The 27,641-nt window shown below is 45.4% G+C and overlaps 15 non-coding genes and 48 pseudogenes across 15 annotated transcripts; all 63 read left to right on the forward strand.

Annotated features, from left to right (window-relative positions):
* Positions 1-214: 214 nt before the first annotated feature.
* Positions 215-333, forward strand: LOC136736612 (uncharacterized; annotated as a pseudogene).
* Positions 334-548: 215 nt separating this feature from the next.
* Positions 549-667, forward strand: LOC136736406 (uncharacterized; annotated as a pseudogene).
* A 217-nt stretch (positions 668-884) lies between these two features.
* LOC136736190 (5S ribosomal RNA) lies at positions 885-1,003 on the forward strand. The gene has a single exon (XR_010811628.1). It is a non-coding gene; the product is annotated as a 5S ribosomal RNA (ribosomal RNA).
* Positions 1,004-1,213: 210 nt separating this feature from the next.
* LOC136736358 (uncharacterized) lies at positions 1,214-1,332 on the forward strand (annotated as a pseudogene).
* A 215-nt stretch (positions 1,333-1,547) lies between these two features.
* LOC136736566 (uncharacterized) lies at positions 1,548-1,666 on the forward strand (annotated as a pseudogene).
* A 224-nt stretch (positions 1,667-1,890) lies between these two features.
* LOC136736183 (5S ribosomal RNA) lies at positions 1,891-2,009 on the forward strand. The gene has a single exon (XR_010811622.1). It is a non-coding gene; the product is annotated as a 5S ribosomal RNA (ribosomal RNA).
* A 209-nt stretch (positions 2,010-2,218) lies between these two features.
* On the forward strand, positions 2,219-2,337 carry LOC136736209 (5S ribosomal RNA). The gene has a single exon (XR_010811646.1). It is a non-coding gene; the product is annotated as a 5S ribosomal RNA (ribosomal RNA).
* A 226-nt stretch (positions 2,338-2,563) lies between these two features.
* On the forward strand, positions 2,564-2,682 carry LOC136736035 (uncharacterized; annotated as a pseudogene).
* Positions 2,683-2,895: 213 nt separating this feature from the next.
* LOC136736405 (uncharacterized) lies at positions 2,896-3,014 on the forward strand (annotated as a pseudogene).
* A 210-nt stretch (positions 3,015-3,224) lies between these two features.
* On the forward strand, positions 3,225-3,343 carry LOC136736482 (uncharacterized; annotated as a pseudogene).
* A 557-nt stretch (positions 3,344-3,900) lies between these two features.
* LOC136736511 (uncharacterized) lies at positions 3,901-4,019 on the forward strand (annotated as a pseudogene).
* A 214-nt stretch (positions 4,020-4,233) lies between these two features.
* On the forward strand, positions 4,234-4,352 carry LOC136736168 (5S ribosomal RNA). Its single transcript, XR_010811607.1, has one exon. It is a non-coding gene; the product is annotated as a 5S ribosomal RNA (ribosomal RNA).
* Positions 4,353-4,572: 220 nt separating this feature from the next.
* Positions 4,573-4,691, forward strand: LOC136736309 (uncharacterized; annotated as a pseudogene).
* Positions 4,692-4,911: 220 nt separating this feature from the next.
* Positions 4,912-5,030, forward strand: LOC136736285 (uncharacterized; annotated as a pseudogene).
* A 211-nt stretch (positions 5,031-5,241) lies between these two features.
* LOC136736138 (5S ribosomal RNA) lies at positions 5,242-5,359 on the forward strand. Its single transcript, XR_010811576.1, has one exon. It is a non-coding gene; the product is annotated as a 5S ribosomal RNA (ribosomal RNA).
* A 544-nt stretch (positions 5,360-5,903) lies between these two features.
* Positions 5,904-6,021, forward strand: LOC136736139 (5S ribosomal RNA). The gene has a single exon (XR_010811577.1). It is a non-coding gene; the product is annotated as a 5S ribosomal RNA (ribosomal RNA).
* An 891-nt stretch (positions 6,022-6,912) lies between these two features.
* Positions 6,913-7,031, forward strand: LOC136736502 (uncharacterized; annotated as a pseudogene).
* A 209-nt stretch (positions 7,032-7,240) lies between these two features.
* Positions 7,241-7,359, forward strand: LOC136736512 (uncharacterized; annotated as a pseudogene).
* Positions 7,360-7,573: 214 nt separating this feature from the next.
* LOC136736169 (5S ribosomal RNA) lies at positions 7,574-7,692 on the forward strand. Its single transcript, XR_010811608.1, has one exon. It is a non-coding gene; the product is annotated as a 5S ribosomal RNA (ribosomal RNA).
* Positions 7,693-7,912: 220 nt separating this feature from the next.
* LOC136736315 (uncharacterized) lies at positions 7,913-8,031 on the forward strand (annotated as a pseudogene).
* Positions 8,032-8,252: 221 nt separating this feature from the next.
* LOC136736351 (uncharacterized) lies at positions 8,253-8,371 on the forward strand (annotated as a pseudogene).
* Positions 8,372-8,586: 215 nt separating this feature from the next.
* LOC136736565 (uncharacterized) lies at positions 8,587-8,705 on the forward strand (annotated as a pseudogene).
* A 221-nt stretch (positions 8,706-8,926) lies between these two features.
* On the forward strand, positions 8,927-9,045 carry LOC136736242 (uncharacterized; annotated as a pseudogene).
* Positions 9,046-9,264: 219 nt separating this feature from the next.
* LOC136736382 (uncharacterized) lies at positions 9,265-9,382 on the forward strand (annotated as a pseudogene).
* Positions 9,383-9,598: 216 nt separating this feature from the next.
* LOC136736096 (uncharacterized) lies at positions 9,599-9,717 on the forward strand (annotated as a pseudogene).
* A 221-nt stretch (positions 9,718-9,938) lies between these two features.
* Positions 9,939-10,057, forward strand: LOC136736164 (5S ribosomal RNA). The gene has a single exon (XR_010811603.1). It is a non-coding gene; the product is annotated as a 5S ribosomal RNA (ribosomal RNA).
* A 218-nt stretch (positions 10,058-10,275) lies between these two features.
* LOC136736359 (uncharacterized) lies at positions 10,276-10,394 on the forward strand (annotated as a pseudogene).
* Positions 10,395-10,609: 215 nt separating this feature from the next.
* Positions 10,610-10,728, forward strand: LOC136736137 (5S ribosomal RNA). The gene has a single exon (XR_010811575.1). It is a non-coding gene; the product is annotated as a 5S ribosomal RNA (ribosomal RNA).
* A 209-nt stretch (positions 10,729-10,937) lies between these two features.
* Positions 10,938-11,056, forward strand: LOC136736537 (uncharacterized; annotated as a pseudogene).
* Positions 11,057-11,280: 224 nt separating this feature from the next.
* LOC136736118 (5S ribosomal RNA) lies at positions 11,281-11,399 on the forward strand. The gene has a single exon (XR_010811557.1). It is a non-coding gene; the product is annotated as a 5S ribosomal RNA (ribosomal RNA).
* A 209-nt stretch (positions 11,400-11,608) lies between these two features.
* On the forward strand, positions 11,609-11,727 carry LOC136736584 (uncharacterized; annotated as a pseudogene).
* Positions 11,728-11,947: 220 nt separating this feature from the next.
* LOC136736328 (uncharacterized) lies at positions 11,948-12,066 on the forward strand (annotated as a pseudogene).
* A 216-nt stretch (positions 12,067-12,282) lies between these two features.
* Positions 12,283-12,401, forward strand: LOC136736119 (5S ribosomal RNA). Its single transcript, XR_010811558.1, has one exon. It is a non-coding gene; the product is annotated as a 5S ribosomal RNA (ribosomal RNA).
* Positions 12,402-12,611: 210 nt separating this feature from the next.
* LOC136736211 (uncharacterized) lies at positions 12,612-12,729 on the forward strand (annotated as a pseudogene).
* A 217-nt stretch (positions 12,730-12,946) lies between these two features.
* LOC136736445 (5S ribosomal RNA) lies at positions 12,947-13,065 on the forward strand. Its single transcript, XR_010811670.1, has one exon. It is a non-coding gene; the product is annotated as a 5S ribosomal RNA (ribosomal RNA).
* Positions 13,066-13,281: 216 nt separating this feature from the next.
* LOC136736417 (uncharacterized) lies at positions 13,282-13,400 on the forward strand (annotated as a pseudogene).
* Positions 13,401-13,622: 222 nt separating this feature from the next.
* Positions 13,623-13,741, forward strand: LOC136736352 (uncharacterized; annotated as a pseudogene).
* Positions 13,742-13,950: 209 nt separating this feature from the next.
* Positions 13,951-14,069, forward strand: LOC136736284 (uncharacterized; annotated as a pseudogene).
* Positions 14,070-14,284: 215 nt separating this feature from the next.
* Positions 14,285-14,403, forward strand: LOC136736418 (uncharacterized; annotated as a pseudogene).
* Positions 14,404-14,612: 209 nt separating this feature from the next.
* On the forward strand, positions 14,613-14,731 carry LOC136736572 (uncharacterized; annotated as a pseudogene).
* A 220-nt stretch (positions 14,732-14,951) lies between these two features.
* LOC136736353 (uncharacterized) lies at positions 14,952-15,070 on the forward strand (annotated as a pseudogene).
* A 218-nt stretch (positions 15,071-15,288) lies between these two features.
* On the forward strand, positions 15,289-15,407 carry LOC136736452 (uncharacterized; annotated as a pseudogene).
* Positions 15,408-15,630: 223 nt separating this feature from the next.
* Positions 15,631-15,749, forward strand: LOC136736229 (uncharacterized; annotated as a pseudogene).
* A 225-nt stretch (positions 15,750-15,974) lies between these two features.
* LOC136736250 (uncharacterized) lies at positions 15,975-16,093 on the forward strand (annotated as a pseudogene).
* Positions 16,094-16,302: 209 nt separating this feature from the next.
* On the forward strand, positions 16,303-16,421 carry LOC136736476 (uncharacterized; annotated as a pseudogene).
* Positions 16,422-16,641: 220 nt separating this feature from the next.
* LOC136736393 (uncharacterized) lies at positions 16,642-16,760 on the forward strand (annotated as a pseudogene).
* Positions 16,761-16,983: 223 nt separating this feature from the next.
* LOC136736057 (uncharacterized) lies at positions 16,984-17,102 on the forward strand (annotated as a pseudogene).
* A 223-nt stretch (positions 17,103-17,325) lies between these two features.
* On the forward strand, positions 17,326-17,444 carry LOC136736174 (5S ribosomal RNA). Its single transcript, XR_010811613.1, has one exon. It is a non-coding gene; the product is annotated as a 5S ribosomal RNA (ribosomal RNA).
* A 210-nt stretch (positions 17,445-17,654) lies between these two features.
* Positions 17,655-17,773, forward strand: LOC136736222 (uncharacterized; annotated as a pseudogene).
* Positions 17,774-17,997: 224 nt separating this feature from the next.
* LOC136736262 (uncharacterized) lies at positions 17,998-18,116 on the forward strand (annotated as a pseudogene).
* Positions 18,117-18,334: 218 nt separating this feature from the next.
* LOC136736394 (uncharacterized) lies at positions 18,335-18,453 on the forward strand (annotated as a pseudogene).
* A 223-nt stretch (positions 18,454-18,676) lies between these two features.
* On the forward strand, positions 18,677-18,795 carry LOC136736490 (uncharacterized; annotated as a pseudogene).
* A 216-nt stretch (positions 18,796-19,011) lies between these two features.
* LOC136736218 (5S ribosomal RNA) lies at positions 19,012-19,130 on the forward strand. Its single transcript, XR_010811649.1, has one exon. It is a non-coding gene; the product is annotated as a 5S ribosomal RNA (ribosomal RNA).
* Positions 19,131-19,348: 218 nt separating this feature from the next.
* On the forward strand, positions 19,349-19,467 carry LOC136736333 (uncharacterized; annotated as a pseudogene).
* Positions 19,468-19,681: 214 nt separating this feature from the next.
* Positions 19,682-19,800, forward strand: LOC136736400 (uncharacterized; annotated as a pseudogene).
* Positions 19,801-20,019: 219 nt separating this feature from the next.
* Positions 20,020-20,138, forward strand: LOC136736254 (uncharacterized; annotated as a pseudogene).
* A 216-nt stretch (positions 20,139-20,354) lies between these two features.
* On the forward strand, positions 20,355-20,473 carry LOC136736038 (uncharacterized; annotated as a pseudogene).
* Positions 20,474-20,685: 212 nt separating this feature from the next.
* On the forward strand, positions 20,686-20,804 carry LOC136736589 (uncharacterized; annotated as a pseudogene).
* Positions 20,805-21,020: 216 nt separating this feature from the next.
* On the forward strand, positions 21,021-21,139 carry LOC136736404 (uncharacterized; annotated as a pseudogene).
* Positions 21,140-21,344: 205 nt separating this feature from the next.
* LOC136736049 (uncharacterized) lies at positions 21,345-21,463 on the forward strand (annotated as a pseudogene).
* A 216-nt stretch (positions 21,464-21,679) lies between these two features.
* On the forward strand, positions 21,680-21,798 carry LOC136736065 (5S ribosomal RNA). The gene has a single exon (XR_010811534.1). It is a non-coding gene; the product is annotated as a 5S ribosomal RNA (ribosomal RNA).
* A 207-nt stretch (positions 21,799-22,005) lies between these two features.
* LOC136736551 (uncharacterized) lies at positions 22,006-22,124 on the forward strand (annotated as a pseudogene).
* Positions 22,125-22,345: 221 nt separating this feature from the next.
* On the forward strand, positions 22,346-22,464 carry LOC136736325 (uncharacterized; annotated as a pseudogene).
* The last annotated feature ends 5,177 nt before the right edge of the window (positions 22,465-27,641 follow it).

A 27,641-nucleotide genomic window follows, 5' to 3' on the forward strand; every position in this document is an offset into this window, starting at 1 on the left:
TAATAATCCTTTAGGTGAGTTCATCGTAGCTCTTAATACTCTCTTTCTGTCTGGAGGAGATATAATTGAAGTATTGTACACGTACCCGGCTACTTTCAACACCCATTGCTGCACTGATATTTTTCCCTCCATTTTTCTTTATCCATTTTTTTTTGCTGGAAGTTCCGTCAATACCCGTCAGCCTTTAAGAGACATCATGCAGCCAGGCCTCTTGGCTTGCGGCCACACCGTCCTGAACGCGCCCAATCTCATCAGATCTCGGAAGCTAAACGGGGCAAGGGCTCGTCAGTACTTGGATGGGTGACCTCCTGGAGATATCAGGTGCTGCAAGTTATTTCGTCTCCTGGGTAACTTTATCGTAGCTCTAAATACTCTCTTTCAGTCTGGAGGAGATATTATTGAAGAATTCTACACGTACCCGGCTACTTTCAACACCCTTTGCTGCACTGATATTTTTCCCTCCATTTTTCTTTTTTCTTTTTTATTTTGCTGGAAGTTCCGTCAATACCCTCCAGCCTTTAAGAGACATCATGCAGCCAGGCCTCTTGGCTTGAGGCCACACCGTCCTGAACGCGCCCGATCTCGTCAGATCTCGGAAGCAAAACGGGGCAGGTCCTGGTCAGTACTTGGATGGGTGACCTTCTGGAAATACCAGGTGCTGCTAGCTTTTTCGTCTCCTGGGTAACTTCATCGTAGCTCTTAATACTCTCTTTCAGTCTGCAGGAGATATAATTGAAGAATTGTACACGTACCCGGCTACTTTCAACACCCTTTCCAGCACTGATATTTTTCCCTCCATTTTTCTATTTTTTTTTTTTTTTTTTGCTGGAAGTTCCGTCAATACCCGCCAACCTTTAAGAGACATCATGCAGCCAGGCCTTTCGGCTTGTGGCCACACCGTCCTGAATGCGCCCGATCTCGTCAGATCTCGGAAGTTAAACGGGGCATGGCCTGGTAAGTACTTGGATGGGAGACCTCCTAGAAATACCAGGTGCTGCAAGCTTTTTACGTCTCCTGGGTAACTTCATCGTAGCTCTTAATACTCTCTTTCTGTCTCCAGGAGATATAATTGAAGAATTGTACACGTACCCGGCTACTTTCAACACCCTTTCCTGCACTGATATTTTTACCTCCATTTTTCTATTTTTTTTTTTGCTGGAAATTCGTCAATACCCGCCAGCCTTTAAGAGACATCATGCAGCCAGGCATCTCGGCTTGCGGCCACACCATCCTGAACGCGCCCGATCTCGTCAGATCTCGGAAGCTAAACGGGGCAGGACCTGGTCAGTACATGAATGTGAGACCTCCTGGAAATACCTGGTGCTGCAAGCTTTTACGTCTCCTGGGTAACTTTATCGTAGCTCTTAATACTCTCTATCTGTCTGGAGGAGATATAATTGAAGTATTGTACACGTACCCAGCTACTGTCAACACCATTTGCTGCACTGATATTTTTCCATCCATTTTTCTTTTTTTTTTTTTTTTTTGCTGGAAGTTCCGTCAATACCCGCCAACCTTTAAGAGACATCATGCAGCCAGGCCTCTCGGCTTGCGGCCACACCGTCCTGAATGCGCCTGATCTCGTCAGATCTCGGAAGCTAAACGGGGCAGGGCCTGGTCAGTACATGAAAGTGAGACCTCCTGGAAATACCTAGTGCTGCAAGCTTTTACGTCTCCTGGGTAACTTTATCGTAGCTCTTAATACTCTCTCTTTGTCTGGAGGAGATATAATTGAAGTATTGTACACGTATCCAGCTACTGTCAACACCCTTTGCTGCACTGATATTTTTCCATCCATTTTTCTTTTTTCTTTTTTTCTTTTTTTTTTTTGCTGGAAGTTCCGTCAATACCCGCCAACCTTTAAGAGACATCATGCAGCCAGGCCTTTCGGCTTGTGGCCACACCGTCCTAAATGCGCCCGATCTCGTCAGATCTCGGAAGCTAAACGGGGCAGGGCCTGGTCAGTACTTGGATGGGAGACCTCCTAGAAATACCAGGTGCTGCAAGCTTTTTACGTCTCCTGGGTAACTTCATCGTAGCTCTTAATACTCTCTTTCTGTCTCCAGGAGATATAATTGAAGAATTGTACACGTACCCGGCTACTTTCAACACCCTTTGCTGCACTGGTATATTTCCCTCTATTTTTCTTTTTTTTTTTGCTGGCAGTTCCGTCAATACCCGCCAGCCTTTAAGAGACATCATGCAGCCTGGCCTCTCGGCTTGCGGCCACACCATCCTGAAAGCGCCCGATCTTGTCAGATCTTGGAAGCTAAACGGGGCAGGGCCTGGTCAGTACTTGGATGGGAGACCTCCTAGAAATACCAGGTGCTGCAAGCTTTTTACGTCTCCTGGGTAACTTCATCGTAGCTCTTAATACTCTCTTTCTGTCTCCAGGAGATATAATTGAAGAATTGTACACGTATCCAGCTACTGTCAACACCCTTTGCTGCACTGATATTTTTCCATCCATTTTTCTTTTTTCTTTTTTTGTTTTTTTTTTTTTGCTGGAAGTTCCGTCAATACCCGCCAACCTTTAAGAGACATCATGCAGCCAGGCGTCTCGGCTTGCGTCCACACCATCCTGAACTCGCCCGATCTCGTCAGATCTTGGAAGCTAAACGGGGCAGGACCTGGTCGGTACATGAATGTGAGACCTCCTGGAAATACCTGGTGCTGCAAGCTTTTACGTCTCCTGGGTAACTTTATCGTAGCTCTTAATACTCTCTATCTGTCTGGAGGAGATATAATTGAAGTATTGTACACGTACCCAGCTACTGTCAACACCCTTTGCTGCACTGATATTTTTCCATCCATTTTTTTTTTTTTTTTTTTTTTGCTGGAAGTTCCGTCAATACCCGCCAACCTTTAAGAGACATCATGCAGCCAGGGCTTTCTGCTTGTGGACACACCGTCCTGAATGCGCCTGATCTCGTCAGATCTCGGAAGCTAAACGGTGCAGGGCCTGGTCAGTACTTGGATGGGAGACCTCCTAGAAATACCAGGTGCTGCAAGCTTTTTACGTCTCCTGGGTAACTTCATCGTAGCTCTTAATACTCTCTTTCTGTCTCCAGGAGATATAATTGAAGAATTGTACACGTACCCGGCTACTTTCAACACCCTTTGCTGCACTGGTATATTTCCCTCTATTTTTCTTTTTTTTTTTTGCTGGCAGTTCCATCAATACCCGCCAGCCTTTAAGAGACATCATGCAGCCAGACATCTCGGCTTGCGGCCACACCGTCCTGAACGCGCCCGATCTTGTCAGATCTCGGAAGCTAAACGGGGCAGGACCTGGTCAGTACTTAAATGTGAGACCTCCTGGAAATACCAGGTGCTGCCAGCTTTTTACGTCTCCTGGGGAACTTCATCGTAGCTCTTAATACTCTCTATCTGTCCGGAGGAGATATAATTGAAGTATTGTACACGTACCCAGCTACTGTCAACACCCTTTGCTGCACTGATATTTTTCCATCCATTTTTCTTTTTTTTTTTTTTGTTTTTTTTTTTTTTTGCTGGACGTTCCGTCAATACCCGCCAGCCTTTAAGAGACATCATGCAACCAGGCCTCTCGGTTTGCGGACACACAGTCCTGAACGCGCCCGATCTCGGAAGATCTCAAAAACTAAATGGGGCAGGACCTGGTCAGTACTTGGATGGGAGATCTTCTGGAAATACCAGGTGCTGCCAGCTTTTTACGTCTCCTGGGGAACTTCATCGTAGCTCTTAATACTCTCTTTCTGTCTGGAGAATATATAATTGAAGAATTGTACACGTACCCGGCTACTTTCAACACCCTTTGCTGCACTGATATTTTTCCATCCATTTTTTTTTTTTTTTTTTGCTGGAAGTTCCGTCAATACCCGCCAACCTTTAAGAGACATCATGCAGCCAGGACTTTCGGCTTGCGGCCACACCATCCTGAACTCGCCCGATCTCGTCAGATCTTGGAAGCTAAACGGGGCAGGACCTGGTCAGTACATGAATGTGAGACCTCCTGGAAATACCTGGTGCTGCAAGCTTTCACGTCTCCTGGGTAACTTTATCGTAGCTCTTAATACTCTCTATCTGTCTGGAGGAGATATAATTGTAGTATTGTACACGTACCCAGCTACTGTCAACACCCTTTGCTGCACTGATATTTTTCCATCCATTTTTCTTTTTTTTTTTTTTTTTGCTGGAAGTTCCGTCAATACCCGCCAACCTTTAAGAGACATCATGCAGCCAGGCCTCTCGGCTTGCGGCCACACCGTCCTGAATGCGCCCGATCTCGTCAGATCTCGGAAGCTAAACGGCGCAGGGCCTGGTCAGTACTTGGATGGGAGACCTCCTAGAAATACCAGGTGCTGCAAGCCTTTTACGTCTCCTGGGTAACTTCATCGTAGCTCTTAATACTCTCTTTCTGTCTCCAGGAGATATAATTGAAGAATTGTACACGTACCCGGCTACTTTCAACACCCTTTCCTGCACTGATATTTTTCCCTCCATTTTTCTATTTTTTTTTTTTTTTTTTTTGCTGGAAATTCCGTCAATACCCGCCAGCCTTTAAGAGACATCATGCAGCCAGACATCTCGGCTTGCGGCCACACCGTCTTGAACGCGCCCGATCTCGTCAGATCTCGGAAGCTAAACGGGGCAGGACCTGGTCAGTACTTGAATGTGAGACCTCCTGGAAATACCTGGTGCTGCAAGCTTTTACGTCTCCTGGGTAACTTTATCGTAGCTCTTAATACTCTCTATCTGTCTGGAGGAGATATAATTGAAGAATTGTACATGTACCCGGCTACTTTCAACACCCTGTCCTGCACTGATATTTTTCCCTCCATTTTTCTATTTATTTCTTTTTTATTTTTTGCTGGAAGTTCCGTCAATACCCGCCAGCCTTTAAGAGACATCATGCAGCCCGGCCTCTTGGCTTGCGACCACACCGTCCTGAACACGCCCGATCTCGTCAGATCTCGGAAGCTAAACGGGGCAGGGCCTCGTCAGTACTTGGATGGGAGACCTCCTGGAAATACCTGGTGCTGCAAGCTTTTTACGTCTCCTGGGAAACTTCATCGTAGCTCTTAATACTCTCTATCTGTCTGGAGGAGATATAATTGAAGTATTGTACACGTACCCGGCTACTTTCAACAGCCTTTGCTGCACTGATATTTTTCCCTCCATTTTCCATTTTTTTTTTTTGCTGGAAGTTCCGTCAATACCCGCCAGCCTTTAAGAGACATCATGCAGCCAGGCCTCTTGGCTTGCGGCCACACCGTCCTGAACGCGCCCGATCTCATCAGATCTCGGAAGCTAACGGGGCAGGGCCTGGTCAGTACTTGGATGGGTGACCTCCTGGAAATACCAGGTGCTGCAAGCTTTTTACGTCTCCTGGGTAACTTCATCATAGCTCTTAATACTCTCTTTCAGTCTGTAGGAGATATTATTGAAGAATTGTACACGTACCCGGCTACTTTCAAAACCCGTTGCTGCACTGATATTTTTCCCTCCATTTTTCTTTTTTCTTTTTTTTTTTGCTGGAAGTTCCGTCAATACCCGCCAGCCTTAAAGAGACATCATGCAGCCGGGCCTCTCGGCTTTCGGCCACACCGTCCTGAATGCGCATGATATCGTCAGATCTCGGAAGCTAAACGGGGCAGGACCTGGTCTGTACTTGAATGTGAGACCTCCTGGAAATAACAGGTGCTGCAAGCTTTTACGTCTCCTGGGTAACTTTATCGTAGCTCTTAATACTCTCTTTCAGTCTGCCGGAGATATAATTGAAGAATTGTACACGTACCCGGCTACTTTCAACAGCCTTTGCTGCACTGATATTTTTCCTCCATTTTCCATTTTTTTTTTTTGCTGGAAGTTCTGTCAATACCCGCCAGCCTTTAAGAGACATCATGCAGCCAGGCCTCTTGGCTTGCGGCCACACCGTCCTGAACGCGCCCGATCTCATCAGATCTCGGAAGCTAACGGGGCAGGGCCTGGTCAGTACTTGGATGGGTGACCTCCTGGAAATACCAGGTGCTGCAAGCTTTTTACGTCTCCTGGGTAACTTCATCATAGCTCTTAATACTCTCTTTCAGTCTGTAGGAGATATTATTGAAGAATTGTACACGTACCCGGCTACTTTCAAAACCCTTTGCTGCACTGATATTTTTCCCTCCATTTTTCTTTTTTCTTTTTTTTTTTGCTGGAAGTTCCGTCAATACCCGCCAGCCTTAAAGAGACATCATGCAGCCGGGCCTCTCGGCTTTCGGCCACACCGTCCTGAATGCGCATGATATCGTCAGATCTCGGAAGCTAAACGGGGCAGGACCTGGTCTGTACTTGAATGTAAGACCTCCTGGAAATAACAGGTGCTGCAAGCTTTTACGTCTCCTGGGTAACTTTATCGTAGCTCTTAATACTCTCTTTCAGTCTGCAGGAGATATAATTGAAGAATTGTACACGTACCCGGCTACTTTCAACACCCTTTCCTGCACTGATATATTTCCCTCCATTTTTCTATTTTTTTTTTATTTTTTTTTATTTTTTTGCTGGACGTTCCGTCAATACCCGCCAGCCTTTAAGAGACATCATGCTACCAGGCCTCTCGGTTTGCGGACACACAGTCCTGAACGCGCCCGATCTCGGAAGATCTCAAAAACTAAATGGGGCAGGACCTGGTCAGTACTTGGATGGGAGATCTTCTGGAAATACCAGGTGCTGCCAGCTTTTTACGTCTCCTGGGGAACTTCATCATAGCTCTTAATACTCTCTTTCTGTCTGGAGAATATATAATTGAAGAATTGTACACGTACCCGGCTACTTTCAACACCCTTTGCTGCACTGGTATATTTCCCTCTATTTTTCTTTTTTTTTTTGGCTGGCAGTTCCGTCAATACCCGCCAGCCTTTAAGAGACATCATGCAGCCAGGCATTTCGGCTTGCGGCCACACCATCCTGAACGCGCCCGATCTCGTCAGATCTCGGAAGCTAAACGGGGCAGGACCTGGTCAGTACATGAATGTGAGACCTCCTGGAAATACCTCGTGCTGCAAGCTTTTACGTCTCCTGGGTAACTTTATCGTAGCTCTTAATACTCTCTATCTGTCTGGAGGAGATTTAATTGAAGTATTGTACACGTACCCAGCTACTGTCAACACCCTTTGCTGCACTGATATTTTTCCATCCATTTTTTTTTTTTTTTTTTGCTGGAAGTTCCGTCAATACCCGCCAACCTTTAAGAGACATCATGCAGCCAGGACTTTCGGCTTGCGGCCACACCATCCTGAACTCGCCCGATCTCGTCAGATCTTGGAAGCTAAACGGGGCAGGACCTGGTCAGTACATGAATGTGAGACCTCCTGGAAATACCTGGTGCTGCAAGCTTTCACGTCTCCTAGGTAACTTTATCGTAGCTCTTAATACTCTCTATCTGTCTGGAGGAGATATAATTGAAGTATTGTACACGTACCCAGCTACTGTCAACACCCTTTGCTGCACTGATTTTTTTCCATCCATTTTTCTTTTTTTTTTTTTTTTTGCTGGAAGTTCCGTCAATACCCGCCAACCTTTAAGAGACATCATGCAGCCAGGCCTCTTGGCTTGCGGCCACACCGTCCTGAATGCGCCCGATCTCGTCAGATCTCGGAAGCTAAACGGCGCAGGGCCTGGTCAGTACTTGGATGGGAGACCTCCTAGAAATACCAGGTGCTGCAAGCCTTTTACGTCTCCTGGGTAACTTCATCGTAGCTCTTAATACTCTCTTTCTGTCTCCAGGAGATATAATTGAAGAATTGTACACGTACCCGGCTACTTTCAACACCCTTTCCTGCACTGATATTTTTCCCTCCATTTTTCTATTTTTTTTTTTTTTTTTTTTGCTGGAAATTCCGTCAATACCCGCCAGCCTTTAAGAGACATCATGCAGCCAGACATCTCGGCTTGCGGCCACACCGTCCTGAACGTGCCCGATCTCGTCAGATCTCGGAAGCTAAACGGGGCAGGACCTGGTCAGTACTTGAATGTGAGACCTCCTGGAAATACCTGGTGCTGCAAGCTTTTACGTCTCCTGGGTAACTTTATCGTAGCTCTTAATACTCTCTATCTGTCTGGAGGAGATATAATTGAAGAATTGTACATGTACCCGGCTACTTTCAACACCCTGTCCTGCACTGATATTTTTCCCTCCATTTTTCTATTTATTTCTTTTTTTTTTTTTTGCTGGAAATTCCGTCAACACCCGCCAGCCTTTAAGAGACATCATGCAGCCAGACATCTCGGCTTGCGGCCACACCGTCCTGAACACGCCCGATCTCGTCAGATCTCGGAAGCTAAATGGGGCAGGACCTGGTCAGTACTTGAATGTGAGACCTCCTGGAAATACCTGGTGCTGCAAGCTTTTACGTCTCCTGGGTAACTTTATTGTAGCTCTTAATACTCTCTATCTGTCTGGAGGAGATATAATTGAAGGATTGTACACGTACCCGGCTACCTTCAACACGCTTTGCTGCACTGATATTTTTCCCTCCATTTTTCTTTTTTCTTTTGTTTTTTGCTGGAAGTTCCATCAATACCCTCCAGCCTTTAAGAGACATCATGCAGCCAGGCCTCTTGGCTTGAGGCCACACCGTCCTGAAGACGCAAGATCTCGTCAGATCTCGGAAGAAAAACTGGGCAGGGCCTGGTCAGTAATTGGATGGGTGACCTCCTGGAAATACCAGGTGCTGCAAGCCTTTTACATCTCCTGGGTAACTTCAGCGTAGCTCTTAATACTCTCATTCAGTCTGGAGGAGATATAATTGAAGAATTGTACATGTACCCGGCTACTTTCAACACCCTGTCCTGCACTGATATTTTTCCCTCCATTTTTCTATTTATTTATTTTTTATTTCTTGCTGGAAGTTCCGTCAATACCCGCCAGCCTTTAAGAGACATCATGCAGCCAGGCCTCTTGGCTTGCGGCCACACCGTCCTGAACACGCCCGATCTCGTCAGATCTCGGAAGCTAAACGGGGCAGTGCCTGGTCAGTACTTGGATGGAAGACCTCCTGGAAATACCTGGTGCTGCAAGCTTTTTACGTCTCCTGGGAAACTTCATCGTAGCTCTTAATACTCTCTATCTGTCTGGAGGAGATATAATTGAAGTATTGTACACGTACCCAGCTACTTTCAACAGCCTTTGCTGCACTGATATTTTTCCCTCCATTTTCCATTTTTTTTTTTTTTTTTTTTGCTGGAAGTTCCGTCAATACCCGCCAGCCTTTAAGAGACATCATGCAGCCAGGCCACTTGGCTTGCGCCCACACCGTCCTGAACGCGCCCGATCTCGTCAGATCTCGGAAGCTATCGGGGCAGGGCCTGGTCAGTACTTGGATGGGTGACCTCCTGGAAATACCAGGTGCTGCAAGCTTTTTACGTCTCCTGGGTAACTTCATCATAGCTCTTAATACTCTCTTTCAGTCTGTAGGAGATATTATTGAAGAATTGTACACGTACCCAGCTACTTTCAAAACCCTTTGCTGCACTGATATTTTTCCCTCCATTTTTCTTTTTTCTTTTTTTTCTTGCTGGAAGTTCCGTCAATACCCGCCAGCCTTAAAGAGACATCATGCAGCCGGGCCTCTCGGCTTTCGGCCACACCGTCCTGAACGCGCATGATATCGTCAGATCTCGGAAGCAAAACGGGGCAGGACCTGGTCAGTACTTGAATGTGAGACCTCCTGGAAATACCAGGTGCTGCAAGCTTTTACGTCTCCTGGGTAACTTTATCGTAGCTCTTAATACTCTCTTTCAGTCTGCAGGAGATATAATTGAAGAATTGTACACGTACCCGGCTACTTTCAACACCCTTTCCTGCACTGATATTTTTCCCTCCATTTTTCTATTTTTTTTTTTTTTTTTTTTTTGCTGGAAGTTCCGTCAATACCCGCCAACCTTTAAGGGACATCATGCAGGCAGGCCTTTCGGCTTGTGGCCACACCGTCCTGAATGCGCCCGATCTCGTCAGATCTTGGAAGTTAAACGGGGCAGGGCCTGGTCAGTACTTGGATGGGAGACCTCCTAGAAATACCAGGTGCTGCAAGCTTTTTACGTCTCCTGGGTAACTTCATCGTAGCTCTTAATACTCTCTTTCTGTCTCCAGGAGATATAATTGAAGAATTAAACACATACCCGGCTACTTTCAACACCCTTTCCTGCACTGATATTTTTCCCTCCATTTTTCTATTTTTTTTTTTTTTTTTTGCTGGAAATTCCGTCAATACCCGCCAGCCCTTAAGAGACATCATGCAGCCAGGCATCTCGGCTTGCGGCCACACCATCCTGAACGCGCCCGATCTCGTCAGATCTCGGAAGCTAAACGGGGCAGGACCTGGTCAGTACATGAATGTGAGACCTCCTGGAAATACCTGGTGCTGCAAGCTTTTATGTCTCCTGGGTAACTTTATCGTAGCTCTTAATACTCTATATCTGTCTGGAGGAGATATAATTGAAGTATTGTACACGTACCCAGCTACTGTCAACACCATTTGCTGCACTGATATTTTTCCATCCATTTTTCTTTTTTTTTTTTTTTTTTGCTGGAAGTTCCGTCAATACCCGCCAACCTTTAAGAGACATCATGCAGCCAGGCCTCTCGGCTTGCGGCCACACCGTCCTGAATGCGCCCGATCTCGTCAGATCTCGGAAGCGAAACGGGGCAGGGCCTGGTCAGTACTTGGATGGGAGACCTCCTAGAAATACCAGGTGCTGCAAGCTTTTTACGTCTCCTGGGTAACTTCATCGTAGCTCTTAATACTCTCTTTCTGTCTCCAGGAGATATAATTGAAGAATTGTACACGTACCCGGCTACTTTCAACACCCTTTGCTGCACTGGTATATTTCCCTCTATTTTTCTTTTTTTTTTTGCTGGCAGTTCCGTCAATACCCGCCAGCCTTTAAGAGACATCATGCAGCCAGGCATCTCGGCTTGCGGCCACACCATCCTGAACGCGCCCGATCTCGTCAGATCTCGGAAGCTAAACGGGGCAGGACCTGGTAAGTACATGAAAGTGAGACCTCCTGGAAATACCTAGTGCTGCAAGCTTTTACGTCTCATGGGTAACTTTATCGTAGCTCTTAATACTCTCTCTCTGTCTGGAGGAGATATAATTGAAGTATTGTACACGTATCCAGCTACTGTCAACACCCTTTGCTGCACTGATATTTTTCCATCCATTTTTCTTTTTTCTTTTTTTATTTTTATTTTTTGCTGGAAGTTCCGTCAATACCCGCCAACCTTTAAGAGACATCATGCAGCCAGGCCTTTCGGCTTGTGGCCACACCGTCCTGAATGCGCCCGATCTCGTCAGATCTCGGAAGCTAAACGGGGCAGGGCCTGGTCAGTACTTGGATGGGAGACCTCCTAGAAATACCAGGTGCTGCAAGCTTTTTACGTCTCCTGGGTAACTTCATCGTAGCTCTTAATACTCTCTTTCTGTCTCCAGGAGATATAATTGAAGAATTGTACACGTACCCGGCTACTTTCAACACCCTTTGCTGCACTGGTATATTTCCCTCTATTTTTCTTTTTTTTTTTTGCTGGCATTTCCGTCAATACCCACCAGCCTAAAGAGACATCATGCAGCCGGCCCTCTTGGCTTTCGGCCACACCGTCCTGAACGCGCACGATATCGTCAGATCTCTGAAGCTAAACGGGGCAGGGCCTGGTCAGTACTTAGATGGGAGACCTCCTGGAAATACCTGGTGCTGCAAGCTTTTTACGTCTCCTGTGAAACTTCATCGTAGCTCTTAATACTCTCTATCTGTCTGGAGCAGATATAATTGAAGTATTGTACACGTACCCGGCTACTTTCAACACCCTTTCCTGAACTGATATTTTTCCCTGCATTTTCCTTTTTTTTTTTGTTTTTTTTTTGCTGGAAGTTCCGTCAATACCCGCCAGCCTTTAAGAGACATCATGCAGCCAGGCCTCTTGGCTTGCGGCCACACCATCCTGAACGCGCCCGATCTCGTCAGATCTCGGAAGGTAAAAGGGGCAAGGCCTGGTCAGTACTTGGATGGGTGACCTCCAGGAAATACCTGGTGCTGCAAGCTTTTTTGTCTCCTGGGTAACTTCATCGTAGCTCTTAGTACTCTCTTTCTGTCTGGAGGAGATATAATTGAAGTATTGTACACGTACACGGCTACTTTCAACAGCCTTTGCTGCACTGATATTTTTCCTTCCATTTATCTTATTTTTTTTTTTTTTTTGCTGGAAGTTCCGTCAATACCCACCAGCCTTTAAGAGACATCATGCAGCCAGGCCTTTCGGCTTGTGGCCACACCGTCCTGAATGCGCCCGATCTCGTCAGATCTCGGAAGCTAAACGGGGCAGGGCCTGGTCAGTACTTGGATGGGAGACCTCCTAGAAATACCAGGTGCTGCAAGCTTTTTACGTCTCCTGGGTAACTTCATCGTAGCTCTTAATACTCTCTTTTTTTCTCCAGGAGATATAATTGAAGAATTGTACACGTACCCGGCTACTTTCAACACCCTTTGCTGCACTGGTATATTTCCCTCTATTTTTCTTTTTTTTTTTTGCTGGCAGTTCCGTCAATACCCGCCAGCCTTTAAGAGACGTCATGCAGCCAGGCATCTCGGCTTGCGGCCACACCATCCTGAACGCGCCCGATCTCGTCAGATCTCGGAAGCTAACGGGGCAGGGCCTGGTCAGTACTTGGATGGGAGACCTCCTAGAAATACCAGGTGCTGCAAGCTTTTTACATCTCCTGGGTAACTTCATCATAGCTCTTAATACTCTCTTTCAGTCTGTAGGAGATATTATTGAAGAATTGTACACGTACCCGGCTACTTTCAAAACCCTTTGCTGCACTGATATTTTTCCCTACATTTTTCTTTTTTCTTTTTTTTTTTTGCTGGAAGTTCCGTCAATACCCGCCAGCCTTAAAGAGACATCATGCAGCAGGGCCTCTCGGCTTGCGGCCACACCGTCCTGAATGCGCCCGATCTCGTCGGATCTCGGAAGCTAAACGGGGCAGGGCCTGGTCAGTACTTGGATGGGTGACCTCCTGGAAATGCCAGGTGCTGCAAGCTTTTTACGTCTCCTGGGTAACTTCATCGTAGCTCTTAATACTCTCTTTCTGTCTCCAGGAGATATAATTGAAGAATTGTACACGTACTAGGCTACTTTCAACACCCTTTGCTGCACTGATATTTTTCCCTCCATTTTTCTTTTTATTTTATTTTTTTTCTGGAAGTTCCGTCAATATCCGCCAGCCTTTAAGAGACATCATGCAGCCAGGCCTCCTGGCTTGTAGTCACACCGTCCTGAACGCGCCCGATCATATCAGATTTCGGAAGCTAAACGGGGCAGGGCCTGGTCAGTACTTGGATGTGTGACCTCCTGGAAATACCAGGTGCTGCAAGCTTTTTACGTCTCCTGGGTAACTTCATCGTAGCTCTTAAAACTCTCTTTCTGTCTCCAGGAGATATAATTGAAGTACTGTACACGTACCCAGCTACTGTCAACATCCTTTGCTGCACTGATATTTTTCCATCCATTTTTCTTTTTTTTTTTTTTTTTTTTTTTTGCTGGAAATTCCGTCATTACCCGCCATCCTTTAAGAGACATCATGCAGCCTGGTCTCTTGGCTTGCGGCCACACCGTCCTGAACGCGCCTGATCTCATCATATCTCGGAAGCTAAACGGGGCAGGGTCTGGCCAGTACTTGGTTGGGTGACCTCCTGGAAATACCAGGTGCTGCAAGCTTTTTACGTCTCCTGGGTAACTTCATCGTAGCTCTTAATACTCTCTTTCAGTCTGGAGGAGATATTATTGAAGAATTGTACACGTACACGGCTACTTTCAACAGCCTTTGCTGCACTGATATTTTTCCCTCCATTTTTCTTTTTTTTTTTTGCTGGAAGTTCGTCAATATCCGCCAACCTTTAAGAGACATCATGCAGCCAGGCCTCTCGGCTTGTGGCCACACCGTCCTGAATGCGCCCGATCTCGTAAGATCTCGGAAGGTAAAAGGGGCAGGGCCTGGTCAGTACTTGGATGGGTGACCTCCTGGAAATGCCTGGTGCTGCAAGCTTTTTTGTCTCCTGGGTAACTTCATCGTAGCTCTTAATACTCTCTTTCTGTCTGGAGGAGACATAATTGAAGTATTGTACACGTACCCAGCTACTGTCAACACCCTTTGCTGCACTGATATTTTTCCCTCCATTTTTCTTTTTATTTTATTTTTTTGCTGGAAGTTCCGTCAATATCCGCCAGCCTTTAAGAGACATCATGCAGCCAGGCCTCTTGGCTTGTAGTCACACCGTCCTGAACGCGCCCGATCATATCAGATTTCGGAAGCTAAACGGGGCAGGGCCTGGTCAGTACTTGGATGTGTGACCTCCTGGAAATACCAGGTGCTGCAAGCTTTTACGTCTCCTGGGTAACTTCATCGTAGCTCTTAAAACTCTCTTTCTGTCTCCAGGAGATATAATTGAAGAATTGTACACGTACCCGGCTACTTTCAACACCCTTTGCTGCACTGGTATATTTCCCTCTATTTTTCTTTTTTTTTTTTGCTGGCAGTTCCGTCAATACCCGCCAGCCTTTAAGAGACATCATGCAGCCAGGCATCTTGGCTTGCGGCCACACCATCCTGAACGCGCCCGATCTCGTCAGATCTCGGAAGCTAAACGGGGCAGGACCTGGTCAGTACATGAATGTGAGACCTCCTTGAAATACCTCGTGCTGCAAGCTTTTACGTCTCCTGGGTAACTTTATCGTAGCTCTTAATACTCTCTATCTGTCTGGAGGAGATATAATTGAAGAATTGTACATGTACCCGGCTACTTTCAACACCCTTTGCTGCACTGATATTTTTCCCTCCCTTTTTCTATTTTTTTTTTTTTTTTTTTTTGCTGGAAGTTCCGTCAATACTTGCCAGCCTTTAAGAGACATCATGCAGCCAGGTCTCTTGGCTTGCGGCCACACCGTCCTGAACGCGCCTGATCTCATCATATCTCGGAAGCTAAACGGGGCAGGGTCTGGCCAGTACTTGGTTGGGTGACCTCCTGGAAATACCAGGTGCTGCAAGCTTTTTACGTCTCCTGGTTAACTTCATCGTAGCTCTTAATACTCTCTTTCAGTCTGGAGGAGATATTATTGAAGAATTGTACACGTACCCGGCTACTTTCAACAGCCTTTGCTGCTCTGATATTTCTCCCTCCATTTTTCTTTTTTTTTTTTTTTTTTTTTGCTGGAAGTTCCGTCAATACCCACCAGCCTAAAGAGACATCATGCAGCAGGGCCTCTTGGCTTTCGGCCACACCGTCCTGAACGCGCCCGATATCGTCAGATCTCGGAAGGTAAAAGGGGCAGGGCCTGGTTAGTACTTGGATGGGTGACCTCCTGGAAATACCTGGTGCTGCAAGCTTTTTTGTCTCCTGGGTAACTTCATCGTAGCTCTTTGTACTCTCTTTCTGTCTGGAGGAGATATAATTGAAGTATTGTACACGTACACGGCTACTTTCAACAGCCTTTGCTGCACTGATATTTTTCCCTCCATTTTTCTTTTTCTTTTTTTTTTTTTTTTTTTTTGCTGGAAGTTCGTCAATATCCGCCAACCTTTAAGAGACATCATGCAGCCAGGCCTCTCGGCTTGCAGCCAAACCGTCCTGAACGCCCCCGATCTCATCAGATCTTGGAATTTAAACGGGGCAGGGCCTGGTCAGTACTTGGATGGGTGACCTCCTGGAAATGCCAGGTGCTGCAAGCTTTTTACGTCTCCTGGGTAACTTCATCGTAGCTCTTAATACTCTCTTTCTGTCTGGAGGAGATATAATTGAAGAATTGTACACGTACCCGGCTACTTTCAAAACCCATTACTGCACTGATATTTTTCCCTCCATTTTTCTTTTTCTTTTTTTTTTTTTTTTTTTTTGCTGGAAGTTCCGTCAATACCCGCCAGCCATTAAGAGACATCATGCAGCCAGGCGTCTCGGCTTGCGGCCACACCATCCTGAACGCGCCCGATCTCGTCAGATCTCGGAAGCTAAACGGGGCAGGACCTGGTCAGTACTTGAATGTGAGACCTCCTGGAAATACCTGGTGCTGCAAGCTTTTACGTCTCCTGGGTAACTTCATCGTAGCTCTTAATACTCTCTTTCTGTCTGGAGGAGATATAATTCAAGTATTGTACATGTACCCGGCTACTTTCAACACCCTTTGCTGCACTGGTATTTCTCCCTCCATTTCTATTTTTTTTTATTGCTGGCAGTTCCGTCAATACCCGCCAGCCTTTAAGAGACATCATGCAGCCAGGCATCTCGGCTTGCGGCCACACCGTCCTGAACGCGTCCGATCTCGTAAGATCTCGGAAACTGAGTGGGGCAGGACCTGGTCAGTACTTGGATGGGAGACCTCCTGGAAATACCAGGTGCTGCAAGCTTCTTACGTCTGCTGGGTAAGTTCATCGTAGCTCTTAATACTCTCTTTCTGTCTGGAGGAGATATAATTGAAGTATTGTACACGTTCCCGGCTACTTTCAACACCCATTGCTGCACTGATATTTTTCCCTCCATTTTTCTATTTTTTTTTTATTTTTTTTTCTTGGATGTTCCGTCAATACCCGCCAGCCTTTTAGAGACATCATGCAGCCAGGCCTCTAGGTTTGCGGCCACACCGTCCTGAACGCGCCCGATCTCATCAGATCTCGGAAGCTAAACGGGGCAAGACCTGGTCAGTACTTGAATGTGAGACCTCCTGGAAATACCTGGTGCTGCAAGCTTTTACGTCTCCTGGGTAACTTTATCGTAGCTCTTAATACTCTCTTTCTGTCTGGAGGAGATATAATTGAAGTATTGTACACGTACCCAGCTACTGTCAACACCCTTTGCTGCACTGATATTTTTCCATCAATTTTTTTATTTTTATTATTATTTATTTTTTCTGCTGGAAGTTCCGTCAATACCCGCCAACCTTTAAGAGACATCATGCAGCCAGGCGTCTTGGCTTGCGGCCACACCGTCCTGAACGCGCCCCATCTCGTCAGCTCTCGGAAGCTAAACTGGGCAGGGCCTGGTCATTACTTGAATGTGAGACCTTCTGGAAATTCCAGGCGCTGCAAGCTTTTTTCGTCACCTGGGGAACTTCGTCGTAGCTTTTAATACTCTCTTTCTGTCTGGAGGAGATTTAATTGAAGAATTGCACACGTACCTGGCTACTTTCAACACCCTTTGCGGCACTAATTTTTTTCCCTCCATTTTTCTTTTTTTCTTTTTTTTTTTTTATTTGCTGGAAGTTCCGTCAATACCCGCCAGCCTTTAAGAGACATCATGCAGCCAGGTCTCTCGGCTTGCGGCCACACCATCCTGAATGCGCCCGATCTCGTCAGATCTCGGAAGCTAGACGGGGCAGGGCCTGGTCAGTACTTGGATGGGAGACCTCCTAGAAATACCAGGTGCTGCAAGCTTTTTACGTCTCCTGGGTAACTTCATCGTAGCTCTTAATACTCTCTTTCTGTCTGCAGGAGATATAATTGAAGAATTGTACACGTACCCGGCTACTTTCAACACCCTTTGCTGCACTGGTATTTCTCCCTCCATTTCTCTTTTTTTTTTTTGCTGGATGTTCCGTCAAAACCCGCCAACCATTAAGAGACATCATGCAGCCCGGCCTCTTGGCTTGCAGCCACACCGTCCTGAACGCCCCCGATCTCATCAGATCTTGGAATTTAAACGGGGCAGGGCCTGGTCAGTACTTGGATGGGTGACCTCCTGGAAATGCCAGGTGCTGCAAGCTTTTTACGTCTCCTGGGTAACTTCATCGTAGCTCTTAATACTCTCTTTCTGTCTGGAGGAGATATAATTGAAGAATTGTACACGTACCCGGCTACTTTCAAAACCCATTACTGCACTGATATTTTTCCCTCCATTTTTCTATTTCTTTTTTTTTTTTTTTTTTTTGCTGGAAGTTCCGTCAATACCCGCCAGCCATTAAGAGACATCATGCAGCCAGGCCTCTCGGCTTGCGGCCACACCGTCCTGAACGCGCCCGATCTCGTCAGATCTCGGAAGCTAAACGGGGCAGGACCTGGTCAGTACTTGAATGTGAGACCTCCTGGAAATACCTGGTGCTGCAAGCTTTTACGTCTCCTGGGTAACTTCATCGTAGCTCTTAATACTCTCTTTCTGTCTGGAGGAGATATAATTGAAGTATTGTACATGTACCCGGCTACTTTCAACACCCATTGCTGCACTGATATTTTTCCCTCCATTTTTCTATTTTTTTTTTTTTTTTTTTCTTTGATGTTCCGTCAATACCCGCCAGCCTTTTAGAGACATCATGCAGCCAGGCCTTTAGGTTTGCGGCCACACCGTCCTGAACGCGCCCGATCTCATCAGATCTCGGAAGCTAAACGGGGCAAGACCTGGTCAGTACTTGAATGTGAGACCTCCTGGAAATACCTGGTGCTGCAAGCTTTTACGTCTCCTGGGTAACTTTATCGAAGCTCTTAATACTCTCTTTCTGTCTGGAGGAGATATAATTGAAGTATTGTACACGTACCCAGCTACTGTCAACACCCTTTGCTGCACTGATATTTTTCCATCAATTTTTTTATTTTTATTATTATTTATTTTTTCTGCTGGAAGTTCCGTCAATACCCGCCAACCTTTAAGGGACATCATGCAGCCAGGCGTCTTGGCTTGCGGCCACACCGTCCTAAACGCCCCCAATCTCGTCAGATCTCGGAAGCTAAACGGGGCAGGGCCTGGTCAGTACTTGGATTGTTGACCTCCTGGAAATACCAGGTGCTGCAAGCTTTTTACGTCTCCTGGGTAACTTCATCGTAGCTCTTAATACTCTCTTTCAGTCGGGAGGAGATTTAATTGAAGAATTGTACACGTACCCGGCTACTTTCAACACCCTTTACTGCACAAATATTTTTCCCTCCATTTTTCTTTTTTCTTTTTTTTTTTGCTGGAAGTTCCGTCAATACCCTCCAGCCTTTAAGAGACATCATGCAGCCAGGCGTCTCGGCTTGTGGCCACACCGTCCTGAATGCGCCCGATCTCGTCAGATCTCGGAAGCTAAACGGGGCAGGGCCTGGTCAGTATTTAGATGGGAGACCTCCTGGAAATACCAGGTGCTGCAAGCTTTTTACTTCTCCTGGGAAACTTTATCGTAGCTCTTAATACTCTCTTTCTGTCTGGAGGAGATATAATTGAAGTATTGTACACGTACCCGGCAACTTTCAACACCCTTTGCTGCACTGATATTTTTGCCTCCATTTTTCTTTTTCTTTTTTTTTTTTCTGCTGGAAGTTCCGTCAATACCCGCCAACCTTTAAGAGACATCATGCAGCCAGGCGTCTCGGCTTGTGGCCACACCGTCCTGAATGCGACCGATCTCGTCAGATCTCGGAAGCTAAACGGGGCAGTGCCTGGTCTGTACTTGGATGGGTGACCTCCTGGAAATACCAGGTGCTGCAAGCTTTTTACTTCTCCTGGGTAACTTTATCGTAGCTCTTAATAGTCTCTTTCTGTCTGGAGGAGATATAATTGAAGTATTGTACACGTAACCGGCAACTTTCAACACCCTTTGCTGCACTGATATTTTTGCCTCCGTTTTTCTTTTTTTTTTTTTTTTGCTGGAAATTCCGTCAATACCCGCCAGCCTTTAAGAGACATCATGCAACCAGGCATCTCGGCTTGCTGCCACACCATCTTGAACGCGCCCGATCTCGTCAGATCTCGGAAGCTAAACGGGGCAGGACCTGGTCAGTACTTGAATGTGAGACCTCCTGGAAATACCTGGTGCTGCAAGCTTTTACGTCTCCTGGGTAACTTTATCGTAGCTCTTAATACTCTCTTTCAGTCTGGAGGAGATATAATTGAAGAATTGTACACGTACCCGGCTACTTTCAACACCCTTTCCTGCACTGATATTTTTCCCTCCATTTTTCTATTTTTTTATTTTTTTTTTATGCTGGAAATTCCGTCAATACCCGCCAGCCTTTAAGAGACATCATGCAGCCAGGCGTCTCGGCTTGTGGCCACACCGTCCTGAACGCGCCCGATCTCGTCAGATCTCGGAAACTAAACGGGGCAGGACCTGGTCAGTACTTGGATGGGAGACCTCCTGGAAGTACCAGGTGCTGCAAGCTTTTTACGTCACCTGGGGAACTTCGTCGTAGCTTTTAATACTCTCTTTCTGTCTGGAGGAGATATAATTGAAGAATTGTACACGTACCCGGCTACTTTCAACACCCTTTGCTGCACTGATATTTTTCCCGCCATTTTTATTTTTATTTTTTATTTTTTCTGGAAGTTCCATCAATATCCGCCAGCCTTTAAGAGACATCATGCAACCAGGCATCTCGGCTTGCGGACACACAGACCTGAACGCGCCCGATCTCGTCAGATCTCGGAAACGAAACGGGGCAGGACCTGGTCAGTACTTGGATGGGAGATCTCCTGGAAATACCAGGTGCTGCCAGCTTTTTACGTCTGCTGGGTAACTTTATCGTAGCTCTTGATACTCTCTTTCAGTCAGGAGGAGATATATTTGAAGTATTGTATACGTACCTGGCTACTTTCAACATCCTTTGCTGCACTGATATTTTTCCCTCCGTTTTCTTTTTTTTTTTTTTTGCTGGAAGTTCCGTCAATACCCGCCAACCATTAAGAGACATCATGCAGCCAGGCCTCTCGGCTTGTGTCCACACCGTCCTGAACGCGCTCGATCTCGTCAGATCGCGTAAGCTGAACGGGGCAGGTCCTGGTCAGTACTTGGATGGGTGACCTCCTGGAAATACCAGGTGCTGCAAGCTTTATACGTCTCTTGGGTAACTTCATCGTAGCTCGTAATACTCTCTTTCAGTCTGGAGGAGATATAATTGAAGAATTGTACACGTACCCGGCTACTTTCAACACTCTTTGCTGCACTGATATTTTTCCCTCCATTTTTCTTTTTTCTTTTTTTTTTTGCCGGAAGTTCCGTCAATACCCTCCAGCCTTTAAGAGACATCATGCAGCCAGCTCTCTAGGCTTGCGGCCACACTGACCTGAACGTGCCCGATCTTGTCAGATCTCGGAAGCTAAACGGGGCAGGGCCTGGTCAATACTTGGATGGGAGACCTCCTGGAAATACCTGGTGCTGCAAGCTTTTTAGTCTCCTGAGTAACTTCATTGTAGCTGTTAATACTCTCTTTCTGTCTGGAGGTGTTATAATTGAGGATTTGTACACGTACCCGGCTACTTTCAACACCATTTGCTGCACTGGTATTTTTCCCTCCATTTTTCTTTTTTTTGCTGGAAGTTCCGTCAATACCCGCCAGCCTTTAAGAGACATCATGCAGCCAGGCTTTTTGGCTTGCGGCCACACCGTCCTGAACGCGCCCGATCTTGTCAGATCTAGGAAGCAAAACGTGGCAGGACCTGGTCAGTATTTGGATTGGTGACCTCCTGGAAAAACTAGGTACTGCAAGCTTTTTACGTCTCCTGGGTAACTTCATCGTAGCTCTTAATACTCTCTTTCTGTCAGGAGAAGATACAATTGAAGAAATGTACACGTACCCGGCAACTTTCAACACCCTTTGCTGCACTGATATTTTTCCCTCCATTTTTCTTTTTTCTTTTTTTTTTTGCTGGAAGGTCCGTCAAAACCCGCCCGCCTTTAAGAGACATCATGCTGCCAGGCCTCTCGGCTTGCGGCCACGCCGTCCTGAACGCGACCGATCTCATCAGATCTCGGAAGCTAAACAGGGCAGGGCCTGGTCAGTACTTGGATGGGTGACCTCCTGGAAATACCAGGTGCTGCAAGCTTTATAAGTCTCCTGGGTAACATCATCGTAGATCTTAATACTCTTTCTGTCTGGAGGAGATATAATTGAAGAAATGTACACGTACCCGGCTACTTTCAACACCCTTTGCTGAACTGATATTTTTCCCTCCATTTTTCTTTTTTTATTTGCTGGAAGTTCCGTCAACACCCGTCAGCCTTTAAGAGACATCATGCAGCCAGGCCTCTCGGCTTGCGGCTACACCGTCCTGGACGCACCCCGTCTCGTCAGATCTCGGAAGCTAAACGGGGCATGGCCTGGTCAGTACTTGGATGGGAGATCTCCTAGAAATACCAGGTGCTGCAAGCTTTTTACGTCTCCAGGGTAACTTCATCGTAGCTCTTAATACTCTCTTTCTGTCTGGAGGAGATATAATTGAAGAATTGTACACGTTCCCGGCTACTTTCAACACCCTTTCCTGCACTGTTATTTTTCCCTCCATTTTTTTATTTTTTTATTTTTTATTTTTTGCTGGAAATTCCGTCAATACCCGCCAGCCTTTAAGAGACATCATGCAGCCAGGCATCTCGGCTTGCGGCCACACCGTCCTGAACGTGCCCGATCTCGTCAGACCTTGGAAACTAAACGGGCCAGGGCCTGGTTAGTACTTGGATGGGTGACCTCCAGGAAATACCAGGTGATGCAAGCTTTTTACATCTCCTGGGTAACTTCATCGTAGCTCTTAATACTCTTTATCTGTCTGGAGGAGATATAATTGAAGTATTGTACACTTTGTCTTAGGGACAGTCTGGCTAGCAGTGACTGAGTGGTTGACAGACGACAAGCAACGGAATGTACGTGCTCTGTGATGTCATAGCAGTCAGCTGAGAGAGGCTCGTGATGTCATCGCTGAGCTGTCTGTCTGTCTGTCTGTCTGTCTGTCTGTCTCTCTCTCTCTCTTTCTCTCTCTCTCTCTCTCTCTCTCTCTTCCTCTCAATTCAATTCATTTGTATTGTCAAAGCAATTGGACATACATACATACATATATACACTCACCTAAAGGATTATTAGGAACACCTGTTCAATTTCTCATTAATGCAATTATCTAACCAACCAATCACATGGCAGTTGCTTCAATGCATTTAGGGGTGTGGTCCTGGTCAAGACAATCTCCTGAACTCCAAACTCAATGTCTGAATGGGAAAGAAAGGTGATTTAAGCAATTTTGAGCGTGGCATGGTTGTTGGTGCCAGACGGGCCGGTCTGAGTATTTCACAATCTGCTCAGTTACTGGGATTTTCACGCACAACTATTTCTAGGGTTTACAAAGAATGGTGTGAAAAGGGAAAAACATCCAGTATGCGGCAGTCCTGTGGGCGAAAATGCCTTGTTGATGCTCGAGGTCAGAGGAGAATGGGCCGACTGATTCAAGCTGATAGAAGAGCAACTTTGACTGAAATAACCACTCGTTACAACCGAGGTATGCAGCAAAGCATTTGTGAAGCCACAACACGTACAACCTTGAGGCGGATGGGCTACAACAGCAGAAGACCCCACCGGGTACCACTCATCTCCACTACAAATAGGAAAAAGAGGCTACAATTTGCACAAGCTCACCAAAATCGGACAGTTGAAGACTAGAAAAATGTTGCCTGGTCTGATGAGTCTCGATTTCTGTTGAGACATTCAGATGGTAGAGTCAGAATTTGGCGTAAACAGAATGAGAACATGGATCCATCATGCCTTGTTACCACTGTGCAGGCTGGTGGTGGTGGTGTAATGGTGTGGGGGATGTTTTCTTGGCACACTTTAGGCCCCTTAGTGCCAATTGGGCATCGTTTAAATGCCACGGCCTACCTGAGCATTGTTTCTGACCATGTCCATCCCTTTATGACCACCATGTACCCATCCTCTGACGGCTACTTCCAGCAGGATAATGCACCATGTCACAAAGGTCCAATCATTTCAAATTGGTTTCTTGAACATGACAATGAGTTCACTGTACTAAACTGGCCCCCACAGTCACCAGATCTCAACCCAATAGAGCATCTTTGGGATGTGGTGGAACGGGAGCTTCGTGCCCTGGATGTGCATCCCACAAATCTCCATCAACTGCAAGATGCTATCCTATCAATATGGGCCAACATTTCTAAAGAATGCTTTCAGCACCTTGTTGAATCAATGCCACGTAGAATTAAGGCAGTTCTGAAGGCAAAAGGGGGTCAAACACAATATTAGTATGGTGTTCCTAATAATCCTTTAGGTGAGTGTATATATATATATATATATATATATATATACATACATACATACATCCATACATGCTAGAAAGTCATTACAATGTTATCTTAAAGGCTAACTAAGCAGAACATATATCATTATAGAACAGAGTTCATAGGTCAACACATGGTTTTAGGGAACAGGCACGTAGGTCATACCGTTTGACATTGTCTCCAAGGTTCTCATCGTAAATAACAAACAGAAATCAAACTATCTTCTGGGCTGACCTTCTAGCTTGACCGTATCTTTCTTAAGTATACAAGAGAGAAAAACAGGTGTAAGAAAATAATTTCTAATTTTCCTTCTACACATATATACATACATACATACATATGTAGCGTTATGTTGGGTGTATTTGGATAAGAGCATTTGGGCTCTGAGCTGAAGCACTGATCTAAAGAAGACCTCTCCCCCCCCAAAGTTATCACATTTTCCTTAGCTCATCAGCTTGGAACTGGTTTGCATCAAAGTGACAGTTTTGGGGAGGATGGCACCGAGAAGAGGCCAAATAGTTTGGAATTCTGCTATGAGATGTCTGGAAAAAGGGGCCTGTAGGTGATAAAAACTCTTTGAAGTGGATGAGAGCCGAAATCCCGACATAGAGCTACGAACCCAGGCCAACCGGCATTTCCAAAAGATGGCATGGATTGACATCAGTCATAAATAAAGCCTCCCTCCAATAGGACACTGGGGGCTGAAACCGAAATCCAATCTCAAGAACTCAGGGACCAATCACCTACTGATCTGACAGACTATAAGGAACAGCGGACAGTCTTTCTCTCTCTCTCTCTCTCACCTGAACCAGAAACTCGCTGCCACAGCTCAACCTGTAGCTCTGTTGCCAGAACCGGAATCAGAAACCAACCAAGTCTTTGCCGGCAACAGAAGAGTTAAACTGGGAGAAGGAGATTGAGCGAAGAATTATTTTAAAGGACTTTATTAAATAAATAACTTCACAGACCCACCTGATCAGTGGAGTTTTACAGCTGGACAATTGACTAAGTCGACTGAATACAAAAGTGTCAGTCACTTAAATAGCTATTTGAGTCTTAAGAAACTTGACCCTTGGAACAAACAGGGCCCTGCTTTCCTCAAAGACTTCGTCTTCAAGTAACTACGGTGGAACCATGCTTACAAAGAAGATTTTGTGCACAACCTTGGAGCCTTCAAACCAATGGAAAATCTGTTTGGAAAAGACTCTACATTCGCGAAACCCCAACTTCCAGGTGCATCGACTGAGTGGAAGTTCTTGGACAAAGCCGAACCGGACTGCCTTTGTTCCAAACCACACGGACCTCGTGCCGTGTGCTGTTATCTGAGCCCGAAGCCAGAGAGGCCTCTCTGCGACGAAGTTCACATAAGTTTAACAGTTTGGAGTTTGTGATTCATGACATTTGAGAAATCAATTAGAAATGTTAATCTGTGATTCATAACTCTAGAATGTGTAATATCATTTAGTTTTCTTAAATATAAATGTGAGTTGCATTCAACTGTTTTGTTGATAATTTTAGAAATAAAATCTGTCAACGCCGAGAAATATCTTCTCATTCCTGTTTAACTGTTTAGTCTGAAATTGACACAAGTTAATAGACATTAGATTATTGGTGGCCCTGCCTATCCTTAATCATTGAATAATAATCAGTTAAGGGAAATTGTGGTAACAAATAGGATCTTTCTCGGCACCTAAACGTAAATGAGACTGATATATATATAACGAGAAGTTACCTGACATAAATACTAACCTGCGTAGTTATTTAATGTCTGACTAATAATACTAACGAGAGACTCACCTTCGTCTTACTAACCGGTATTGTAGTCAATGTGTTTATAACCTTTTTTGTTTAACGATTTGTTAAACGGAATGTACGTGCTCTGTGATGTCATAGCAGTAAGCTGAGAGAGGCTCGTCATGTCATCGCTGAGCTGGCTGGCTGGCTCTCTGTGTGTGTGTGTGTGTGTGTGTGTGTGTGTCTCTCTGTCTGTCTGTCTGTCTGTCTGTCTCTCTCTCTCTTACTCTCTCTCTCTCCCTCTCAATTCAATTCATTTGTATTGTCAAAGCAATTGGACATGCATACATACATACATACATATATATGGAAAATAAACAATATGTGTACATCTCTTTCTGCATTAGTGGTGCCCTCACAGATGTGCAAGTTACATGACAGACAGACAGACAGACACACACACACTTTCACACACAGACAGACAGACACAGACACACACAGACACACACACACATACTTTGACAGACAGACAGACAGACACACGCATATTATGGGTCTTTGTTGGGTAGTGAAATGGGTAGCATCAGTCGCAGTGTGGGTAATGTCAGGGAGCCAATCATAGTCCCCGTTATTTGCATATCGTGGCGCAAAGCATTCTGGGAAACGCAACTAAACACGTTTAGTCATGTATTTGTCCATAGTTTACACATGAGATGAAAGAGACAGTATGACGTGTTGATCACCTGGGATTCCTCATGTGTATGTGAGGGGCAGAGGAACCGGATCCCAAGTGTGCGTCCCAGGTGCTATAGGTTTCAAAGCATGCAGGGGAATAGGCACCCCACCCTGACTTAAAGAAGACTGGATAGGGAGATATAAATAGCAATGGGGAGACTCTTGTACTTGGTGTGGCTCTATCCATATAGTGGGGCCAGCAGGTGCAGCAATAGAAGCTCAGCCTGGGGAGACTGGATTTAGCATTTCCTCTCCATTTTGATAACTATCCATAATCATTTCTGCAAAATACTTCTATGATACCTATGTATGTTTTTTACTTGTACTATATTATACTATCAAGTATCAGTGTACACATACAATGTGACCTGTTACATTAATACAGAGGCCACGGAAGGCCAGATCACTAATAGCCACTGTCCCCTGATATTACACTTTTTTACAATCACTTTGGCACTCATTTCAGAACCTTGATGTCATTTTTCAAAACTCTAGACACTAAACTCACACCCGATGATCAAAATGCACATTTTTCAAAACTCTAACACTTTTTTACAATTGCTTGGATACAATACACATCAACCTCAGATCATTTGTTCATTGAACTAAAATGACACAACTTAACATCAAAGTATTACCATTTCAAAATGCAATTCACACATTACATCTGAGATCACTGTCTATTCATTTCATTACAAAGATCTAACTATCAATTGATACAGCTGCTCAAAATGATAAGTGACTGTTGCATTACTCTTAATGCATAATTTTATGGAAACTGACAAACAATATTCCATGTTTCGATCATGAAAGTTTCAGGATAATGAGATCCATTGACATCAATAAACGAGGAGCATGAACCAGTTGGACTACATTATCTATGGATGTAATATTTCATCATCATTCATCATCATGTAGCACTTTTCCACACCATGTTTGCAGTGTGGAAGGAAAGTTAGAAATTTTTTCTCTAATACCTGTTTTTCTCTCTTGTATACTTAAGAAAGATAAGGTCAAGCTAGAAGGTCAGGCCAGAAGGTAGTTTGATTTCTGTTTGTTATTTACGATGAGAATCTTGGAGACAATGTCAAACAGTATGATTGAAGTGCCTGCTCCCTAATCCATGTGTTGATCTATGAACTCT

Source organism: Amia ocellicauda, unplaced genomic scaffold (genome assembly GCF_036373705.1).
Source record: "Amia ocellicauda isolate fAmiCal2 unplaced genomic scaffold, fAmiCal2.hap1 HAP1_SCAFFOLD_46, whole genome shotgun sequence".
Lineage (NCBI taxonomy): Eukaryota > Metazoa > Chordata > Actinopteri > Amiiformes > Amiidae > Amia > Amia ocellicauda.